At 42.1% G+C, this 10162-nt stretch overlaps 1 protein-coding gene and 1 long non-coding RNA gene across 4 annotated transcripts in view; one reads left to right on the plus strand and one right to left on the minus strand.

Annotated features, from left to right (window-relative positions):
- LARS2 (leucyl-tRNA synthetase 2, mitochondrial) overlaps nt 1-8094 on the minus strand; it is a 97213-nt gene extending 89119 nt beyond the window's left edge. For 2 of the 3 annotated variants that reach the window (XM_017734489.1, XM_017734487.1), the window contains exon 1: nt 6688-8094. The gene's annotated coding sequence lies outside the window, so the exon portion shown is untranslated. Of the gene's footprint in view, nt 1-2339; nt 2429-6687 lie in introns of all 3 variants that reach the window. The other variant, XM_017734488.1, reaches the window with a different exon arrangement.
- LOC108446804 overlaps nt 2435-10162 on the plus strand; it is an 11328-nt gene continuing 3600 nt past the window's right edge. The window contains exons 1-3 of the long non-coding RNA XR_001862107.1: nt 2435-5128; nt 6419-6577; nt 9279-9904. This is a non-coding gene — a long non-coding RNA (uncharacterized LOC108446804). The remainder of the gene's footprint in view (nt 5129-6418; nt 6578-9278; nt 9905-10162) is intronic.

Here is a 10162-nt window from a genome sequence, read left to right on the forward strand (position 1 = left end):
CAGGAAACAGTTTGAGTGCTGGGTAAAACCATCCTGCACACTGGGCTTGTCTAGGTGGCTGTCAGCTGGCTCCAGAAGAAGAAGTGGAAAAGGAGGAAAATATCTGGAAGTCTTAAAATTAAGGAGTATTAATTAATCCTTATTGTCTGGACAAGTGAAAATGGTACTATTCCCTTACAAAGCTCAGTGCAGCTTGGAAGTTGTTGTGTACAAATATTTACATGTATGTGTATACGTTGTCCATGTGTATATATAACACATAATACTCATATGCACATACACATATGTATACAGGTGTTTTCTATGTATATGCTTACCAACATGCCCCAGATGGAAGTGGATGTGATCTACCTCTACTTTCTTCTGTATTTCTATACATGGTAAAATTACCAAAGGAGAAAGAATGACTAAATTGTTCTTTCTAGTTAGGCATAAAACAAGATGAAAGGAGCCTGGTTTTACCAAGGGGGCATGGTGCCAGAATAATCTGATAGCTTTCCTTAAATGAGATAATGGATTTTCCAAAACAGAAAATGTGGTAAATCTCATTTGTACCTTAGCAGAGCAGTTGATACACTCCTAAATGGGAAAATATTAATGGAGCAAAAGAAGGCGGGGGTTAACAGACGACATGAAAGGTGGGGAAGAACTGACCAATGGGAAAGGGCAGAGGAAGAGAAAGAAAAGACAGTCAAGAGACAAGTTACAATGAGTTCCTCAAGGGTCAATTTTAGGATCAGTGGTGGTAATATTTTCATTAAATACGTTACCATATGAAGTCAGCAGGCTCTTGAAATCTGAAGGGGCGTCGCGGTTCTGTTAGATGGTAACATGCCATGACCTTCCCAAAAGCACCTTCAAGGAAGCCTCTCGGTGCAGCCAGCACACTGGCACACACACACCAGATAGCCAGCTAAAAAAGTCTGACGATGAATGAGCAAGAAGAGTTTTCATATAGGGTTCTACAGGAGAGATTTAATGCATCTGCACTCGTGCAAGGTTGCAGAGAAGTCCCGGGGCAGAGCAATGGGGAGTCCAGGGTAAGGGAACCAATAGAGGAACTCTGAGGGCGTATCAGGTAACAAGGGTTGTGGCGGCCAATGGAGCCAACCAGGGGAGCAGAGCTGGGCTACATTAAACATAACAGAACAAAGCATTCTGGAGGAAGCCTTTCAGTCACCATAAGCTGGAGAGGAACCTAGTGCTTACCCCACCGTAGGACTCCTTTCGTTCTTTGTCCAGCAGACCCATCGGCCTCCACAAAGGGACATAGCTAACATGTAAGACTTATCATTTATTAAAACCTTTCTGACTCTGACAGCTGAGTGGGAATAGCTGCTTGATTAGAACAGAATGTCAGGGCATGCACTTCAGGGTTAATGAGGAATTTCTCTAAGGGAGACAAGAGATGACTCCGGTGGAGAGACCTCTGAGTGTCAGATGATCACAGAGGGACTGTGAATCGACAATAGGATGAACTCATGAGGAAGGTGTTTGTGGCCGTAGCATACATCAGACAAGGTATTTCCAGCAGAAAGTGAAACCTTCATTGTAGAAGGCCTGGGTGGATGCACACCTGCAACACGACTGCTGCCATATTTTTCTGAGAAAGATTAACTAATCTGCAACAAATGCAGATAACAAATAAAGCAGATCATATGAGAGATGGCATGAAGTGCTGCTTAGTCTAAAAAATAAAGACAATGGTAAGATACTGAATTCTTTCTAAGAATTGGTTAGCCTAGTACCAGCAACAGAGAAGATATACTTTTTCTTATTTAAGGAAAAGAATAAAAAACCACAAATAACCATACCACATTTAGACTGGATAGAAAGAGCAGGTTCTCGTTACTGGATCAGAGAGGTCCTCTAACAATCTTCTAGAGGAGTGGAAACAGCTTCCTCCCTCCAATAACTCTAGCAACTTTTGGGACAGAATTCAGCCCATTAACAGCACAATCTCTGTGGAATGCTAGGGCCTGGTCTAGGTTTGGTAATGCAGGTGGCCTCTGGAAATACTGGTCACCCAAGTCCTTATTTCCTTGGAAAAATTGTAAATTACTTTGGGAAATAACATTTAAACAGGGTCCTTGCTTGCTGGGATTTAGCTTGGAATCACAAAGTAAGGCAGATACAGCCATGCTATCCATCCCGGATTACAGTGGGAATCCTGAATGTCTCATAGATATGTAACGCAAAGTTGGCATTTCTGTAAATCACTTTCTGCTACCCCTTCAGAACTCGTTATGCTTTTATAAAAATGAAAATTTACATTCCAACGGGGGAAGATTCTTCTGCACATTTTTCAGCAAAACTGCCAGCATGGCTTGCAGGCATACCAGATGTACCGGATAAGCTCGCTCAGCGTTTCTTACTCCCATTGAAATGACTTGCTAGAGACAGGCAGGAGGGGATGTTCCATGCCTTCCTGTTCCAAAAAGAAAATTCAAGCAAAGGACATGCAATTTCAGCACAGGATATACCTTGATTCGTACTTTATTGATGAAAGAAAATCTCTTGTTTACTCAAGAATGAGCTAACCTTGGGAATGATGGTTATGGGTGGTGAGTCAGTGCTTTTCCTTATTACCATTTTTTTACAATTGAGCCATGGTATCTCCTTGCATTCAGGGTGATAAAGTAGGTAGTGCTTCAGGGTATAAACTGTTTTCTTGTGCTAGCACACTGTGCCCTTTTTATACCTAAGGTACCCAGATCGGATGTGTCACTTTGTCCCAGGCCAGTGAGGAGCGGTGTGTGGGAACCCTACCTTGGGCCCTGTGGAGCCCATTCTGGGCGTGAGGGTGGGGACAATGTTCATCAGGGCCTGTTTTAGCTGAGGAAGGCTTTACATGAAGGGAAAAAGTTCATCCAGTGGCAACACAGCGTACTTAAGTCAGATCCTGCTCTTTCCATTGACTACAGAAAGAGACCAAGAAGGGAGCTGGCCTCCCCCCAGGGTAGCTTTTGTCAGCCTCGCTCACTTGTGCCCTCTGGCCATCATGGACTGTTGTGAAAGCTGCAGGACATCTCAGCACTTTAAAATTAATATTTTATGTTCCTTTACCAATCTGCTGCTTCTCGTGATGCATGGACAGGCAGAAAAGCCAACAGTGCATGAGAAGTGAGCATGAGAAATTTCACGAAACGTTGAGTGTGATGTTTTGTCCCAACCTGGCTGCTGATCTGGGAATGGTGAAGGCTATTTAGCTGGAGGAGCCCAAGCAGAACCAGCACAAGAGTAACTAGATACTGGACCCAGCAAGCCACTATGTCAAGGATGATGCACACGGGGACTGCTTGCTCACAGTCCAGCAGAGAGTGTTGCTGCTTTAGGATATTGCATGTACTACAGCTGGGAGACTTATGATGTTATTATGGTCCCCTGCCGTCTCATGCAATTGCAGATACCTTATATTCTTCATTAGCACTATTTGCATCTCTGAATCCAGTTTAAGGAATTTTTAATTTAATTTCCTTTGGAAAGGAAGAAAAACAGGATTGTTAAAGCATTGTGGATGCTGTTTGATGTCTGGCGGTCTTTCCTAGTGATCATTTACTATGATTTAACTTTTTTCTTTTTTCTTTTTCTTTTTTTCTAATTTTTATTTATTTATCAATGTGACTATCAACAGATATTTTTAATGCCATGTAAACTACACATATATTATGTCCATTACATAGAATTGTCTTGGTTGATAGCTATGATGCATATGCTATTCAAATCCATTGGTACTAGGTAGAAATCCTCTTGCTTCTAAATGATTAGATAACTAATAGGACTTTTGAATTCTGTGGACTGCAATTCTTAGATACCAATTAACACCTCCTTTTCAGGATTTGATGTTATGAAACCTGCCACTCATTTTCTCTTTGTAGTTGACATTATAGGAAAAGATGTCACAGAACCGGAATACGAAAATTGAGAGTATATTGCTTCTTAATAGAATATGTTTGAGATTTGTATTATATAGGTAAAATTAGAAAATATATTTTAAATGTTAAGTAGTTGTATTTCAACAATATAAGACTTTTTAAATGAGTGCAACTTTTCTTTTAACAGTTGAGAGTGTGTCTTTGGAGAGTATGGCTCATTAAAGATTCCATTGCCATAAATAAACCATGCCGAGTTTTATTTTGGAATGCAAGGAAATTTTCACTTCTAGTTATGCAGACCTAGAGGGATGCTGCGGTCACCTGTTTGTGTTTCCTGTCATTGTGTCCTACATGAGAAGTACAGGGTTGCTTCAGTAGTTGCATTCCATTTTTTTTTTTTTAATTCAGCTTGAAATTGTCAAAAAGACTTTGCATTAAATGAACAAAATACCAAAAAACCATTCAGGTACTCTGTATGTTACTATACAGTCAGATTCGTACTTTTGATTCTTACTTCTAAAGGTTTTTTGGATGCATTTTTTCTTGTTAACACTCCCAAGTCTAAGTGGAGCATGTAGTGTTTGCAGTTTTTACATATGTTTTGCAAACCAAATACTTACACTGTTAACCTTATGTTAATTTAAATATTGTTTTCTACTCTTTAACATGCAAAAGCCCACTAGAGGAGTTAAGATTAGAAGGTAGCTTGACAACTAGGATCACCATCCCACATTAGCACTGCTTTTACATGAACATAATGCTAAGATTTCTTAAGGCCTGTCCAGGCTATTTAGTGCCTGTTCTTTATTAGAGTGTTTTGCTGTATGTGGATTAAAAACAACTCATTGTTTTTATAAAGCAGGACAGAAGAATTGAGGAGTACTTCTTACTCCTTTCGGGCTTCCATTGAAGTACTCATCACTTCTGTCCTAAATCAAGGGTTTAAACCCAAACCTGTACTTGCCTGCTTGAGGCCGAGGTGTTAATCCAACACAGGGCACTTCCCACGGGACACTGTGGACAATTATTCAGCAGCAGTTTCTGCACTGCAGGACACGGTGTGCCTGACAGCATGCTGTCCTGATAGAAGGCTACCAAGTGATTGTACTACAGCTTATTCACAGGTTGGAAGCTGGATGATGGCTGTCTCTCTATTCATCTGAGCTTTGACACAACTGGACAAGAAAAACTAGAAAGCAACATTTACATGCCAACATCTTTCCAAAAATCTGGAAGGCGTGATGGAGAATTAGGTAGGTAAAAAGATGTCTATGAAATCTGCATAATGCCTTTGGATGTGCCATTAGAGAAAAGAAGATAATTAAGTTTTTGATAATGATTTACAAACTCTAAAATGGTCTGTAGTGCATATGCAAAATGCACTGGGTCAGTGCTATGGCTCAGTGTCTTACGAAGTACCAGCTGCAAACAGAATGCTTTATATTCCACAGGAAAGTAGACAGTCTTGGCTTTCTAATGATATAAAGCAATTCATTCCTGCCTTAATGCCTCCAAGGGCTCCAAGTCTCGAGCCAGATTCTGTTTCAATGCTTGTAGACTTGCTCTTTAGGGACTGCAGGCAAGTGTAGTTTTTGGAGATTAAATTCATATTTTAGGAAAGAAAGAGAAACCTTTGTCTGGCATGTTGTTTTGTGTTTTAAAATTGCAGCTACTCTTTGTAAAATGTTGGTGTGAGAAGCCACCATGTGGTGTCTACTTGTTGGTACTTGTTTTTCCCAGAAGCCAGGAGGCCAAAGGTGTGTGATAAATGGAGCTTATTAGACATTGAACTCTTTGGCTAATTACCTACTTTCTGAACAGAGTGTAACTGAGAATGGGTTTTTTTTGTCCCAGTCTCATGAATATCACAGGTCAGTCAAAACTGATCACCAGGCCTTGTGAAGCGTTAGTTATGAAATTTTTGTTGCAAAGGATGCTGGCTTCTTCATCACTGCTACATCACAACATTTTCTGTTTTGCTGTCTTCCCCCCAAAATCTGGGTGCAGCATGTAACTTTACTGACAAAGAATTGAGTAATTAAGGAATAGTCCATGGTTTTCTTGACCACAAAGATCAAGAATTAGAGTAAGAAATAAAGGGCTTTTTACAAATTAGACCTTTATTTAGATACTGAGAAGGGGTAGCACAGTGCATCATGCCTTGAAAGCATGGGCACTTTCCACAACCCTAGCCGTAATCTGTGGAATGATCTCACAATAGCTAATTAAATTTTGGTTTTCAAATACTTCCCTCATCTCATTTTTAAGAAGTTCCCCATATGCAGTGATTTAGAGCTGAACAGTTGAGACTCTGTATAACCTAACAAGGAGTGAACTACTCTAAACGTCAGTTCCCTTGAGTCCACAGGAAGACATGAATGCCTTTACCAGCTAGGGATCTGCCAGAGTACTCTAGACTTTGTAAAAGCAGTTATTATTAGTAATGGACTGGATACTGTATGCACAGAAAGGGGTAAAAGGAAAGATTCTCAGACATTACAGGATTTTCTTTATGGATTGATCTTTGTTTTTATTGTCTGTAGGAACTAGTGAACAAATCAAAATGCCAGCCAAGCTCTTCCAGAAATCTGGATTTTCACAAAGATGAGCATGTAATGATAGTTTCGCATTTGCCCAAATAGTCAGCTTTTTCCACTCCATTGTATCCTACAGTCCCTCATCTCCTCACTGAGCTGCTGCAGGTAAAAATTTTCTACTTCCTCTTAAACCATTTTGATGACTCTCTCCTTTTGATGTTTGTGATTAAAAAATACCATAGGAAGACGCCACCTTACGGGGAAGAGGCTCTCACCTGAGTTATCTTCTGTAGCTGTAAACAAGCAGTGATGGTTTCTTCCCCAGAGGAAAGTGAGGCAGACCAAAGGAAACAGTGGTAACAATTCTTCCACTAACAAATCTGGAACTACAAGAGAGAGGATTTACAAGGTTTGTGGAAAGGAGATAAGTAGCAGACCTCAAAACTGAACCCAGATACCCTGACATCCAGCTCTGGCTATAACTGAACAGGCACCTGCATTGTTTCTTTGTGATGGCCAACACAGGGGTTTAAATCCAAGCAAGCAGTGCTGAGCTTTTTCAGCGCCCACCAAAGTAAGTAGGGCTCAGAGGTGCTCAGGCCCATGCTGCCCTCGGCAGGGAGATGGCGTTGGACCTGCTCTAGGCCAGTGTTGGCTCAACCCCTGCCACCCCCAGGCTCTGCTACCTGCCTGCATCAGCCACCTTCTTCTATTTCTCATATGCCTCTAATCCACCAAACACACACGTGGGAGTATCTAAATTAAAAATAGCATCCCAGGAAAAAAATTGCAGTGCAGTTGGAGAGCTGATTTGCAGCTGAATTATTCATCCCCACATATCCCTCTCATCCCAGGATGATAGTACTGGAGCTACACAGGTGCAGCCTGGCTCAGGGACTGGTCATGCAAGGGAGAGAACACAACTTTGTGGGTGTCTGTCTCCTGTCAGCAAGCTAAACCTCCCACCTTTCAGCTCATCTGTCTTTTTATACCAACTGCTACATGAAAACACCTTAAACCACCACCTCGCTCCCTTCCATGTCACTCCTTTTGCTTATTATCCAATAACCAGATTAATGCAGCTTGGCTCTCTCCAACCCAAAGAATTGAATTAGTACAACCTTTTAAAAGGTTATTGGAATGTTCTGTTCCATTAACACCAAACTTTAGTAGAGACAGACATGAAAAAGCTGTTCCTGTGCTTTTATTGGCCAGACCTGAGCTGGGGTGCTTTGGTGGGTTGCCAGCTTGCGAAATTGCAATTTGCAAGAGACCTGGAGTGATTTTCCCCATGTATCTGCAGGGGTGGCCTTTGGTTTTAATCTGTGCTCTGGTAGTTGTGATTGCAGTGTATGATGTAGAAAAAGATCTGGCAGTTAATTGACACTTTTTTTTGTAAGGAATTTTTGTAAATAACATTTTTATTTCCACTGAGAATCATTCAATTATCAGAGCAATCATAAAAACCTCATAAGCCAGAAGATCCTGCAACATGAAAGAAAGGCACAAACCCCCCTTGGACTTAACTTCAAAGTAGTTTTCATAGTTCCTGGCTGGCATCCTTCTTCTCATGCTTGGTGTGGCATATTTGACATGGCTGCCCTTACCACCATATTCCTGGGCTGGAGCCTTGCAGGACCCCCATCAAGCATCCTCCCTGAAGATCACGCCCTGCTGGGAAACTCATAGGCACGTGAAAACCAAATGGCATAATAATTAGGAAAACTCCTCTGTATTTGCCTCTTTGCTTCTGGCAGCCAAAACCTCCCATTTCAACTGGCAGTGTAAGCAAGATGTTTGTGTTGCACAAAACAGAGCTTAGTCCTGGGTTGTTCTGGGCAATGGCTTTTATGTGTGCCCGCTTCTCTCCATTGGCTCTCCTGTCTGTGGGGTCCTAGCCCCAGTTCTTCTCTTCCATGGTTTCTATAGGATAACTACATGAGTGTGATACTCCCCATCTCATTTCTACAACTCACTGTCATATGCCACCAACTCATACCCAATCCAGTCATGGCTGCTTTGGAGGTGTGTTGGGTCTTAGGAGGCTAATCTTCCCCCACAAAACTGCAATTACTTCATTCTGAATTACAGCACATTCCTCAGAAACACATAATGAAGACATGAGTCCATGTAAGGATGGTCCCACCTCATTTGGTGCTGCAGGCATTCAAAAGGGAAGATAGGGATGACTTCAATAGCACCCAACCCTCTCCTGTGATCCAAATATCTTTCCAGCTTCCACCTCAGCCTGAGGCATTGCATAGGTGGAACAGGAGTCACAGATTGGCTTTGGATGTTATCCAAAGTAACCATGGGACTGAAGTGATCAAGAGAAAAGGGTACAACAACAGCTCTAAGTCAGGGATTGTCCAAGGAAGCACTTGCTACTTTGGATAGAAGTGCTACAGTCTCTCTCTCAAGTTTCTGACCTATTCCTGCAGCTCAGTGATACAGGAGACTGTGCTAGACATCAGTCTGGGCACTTGCCTCAGGCCTTCTGCTTTGCTTTCTTCTACTAGTTGGCACTCAGTAGCATCATCCCTTCACTGCAGGGAGATTGTTCCCAGTGGGAGCTGCGGGGAGCAGGTCTGCTACTTATACACACCCTGGCAACCTTTTCTGGGATGTAAATGCCTAGGCTCATGCACTTCCAGTGTACAGCCAGAAAGAAGCCCTCCAGTTTTCACAGCCTCTACGGCTTTTGCTAAATTGTGTATCACCTTTTCTTTAGCTGATAAATCTCAGCTGGGAAGCAGCTGCTCACTAACCACTGTAACGGGGACGATTTCTCCAAAAAGGGCCATTCAGCAACAATCTTGCTACTTTCTGTATTCATTCATACCCTCCATATCCTTCTTTTTTGCAGCTAAACATTAGTTTTGTGTGAAGATTTGCTGAGCAGTGAAAGATAAACCAGGCTGGAGAGAGGAGAAGAGAGCCCGGGAATGCTATTTGTGTGATGTCAAAAGAGCACCAGAGTTTACTGTTATCTCTGATGAAATGCTGAAGGGCAAGGTGAGAAAATGGAAATTTATTATCACTAATCATAGTTCTTCTTTCGCTGGACTCATAAAACAGCAGGAAGTAGAGAAAAGAGAGAATTTTGAGTGGCTTTCAGCTGTATATTTAAGCGTGAATCATCCTCCATCTATTGCAAAGTCTTTTTTTTATGTAGTTGAATTTTCATGAAGGAATATATGAACTTTGCCTACAACAGATGTCATCTTGAAGGGGTTTTTTTCTTTTAATATTTGACTGTAGCCCCAGTATAATAGGCAATATTGGGGTTTCATCTTTCACCAGTACTAGCTGTAAAATCCAGAGGAGATGATCATTAGCATGCATGACTTAAGAGATGTACAGCACTCAGTGAATCAGGATACAGACCAAGAATTAACTGTTGAAGAAATTAAAAAATAATTCAAGAATGTTTGAGAATACTGCAGTCTGTCCAGACTCCAAAGAGCCAGTGCACAGTGTAGATGGCTGTATGTGTTGGGTTGACCCTGAGTTGATGGACAGTCTTTAAGACCAATTACGCTTCTCACAATTTACATATTTAAACCGCACAGAAAGGCGGGATTTCCCCTTTGGTCGGAGCTCGCCTGCTGGAAGGTGGGGGGCTCCGAGCCTCCCGGCCCCGCTGGGCCGGGGCCACTGCCCCTTTCCCCCTTTCCCAACGCTGCGGCACGGACCCTGGGTCGCTGGGGGGGGGACTGTCCCAGAGCCGCAGGCAGCTCAAACCAGCCA

This window comes from Corvus brachyrhynchos, unplaced genomic scaffold (genome assembly GCF_000691975.1).
Source record: "Corvus brachyrhynchos isolate BGI_N302 unplaced genomic scaffold, ASM69197v1 scaffold94, whole genome shotgun sequence".
Lineage (NCBI taxonomy): Eukaryota > Metazoa > Chordata > Aves > Passeriformes > Corvidae > Corvus > Corvus brachyrhynchos.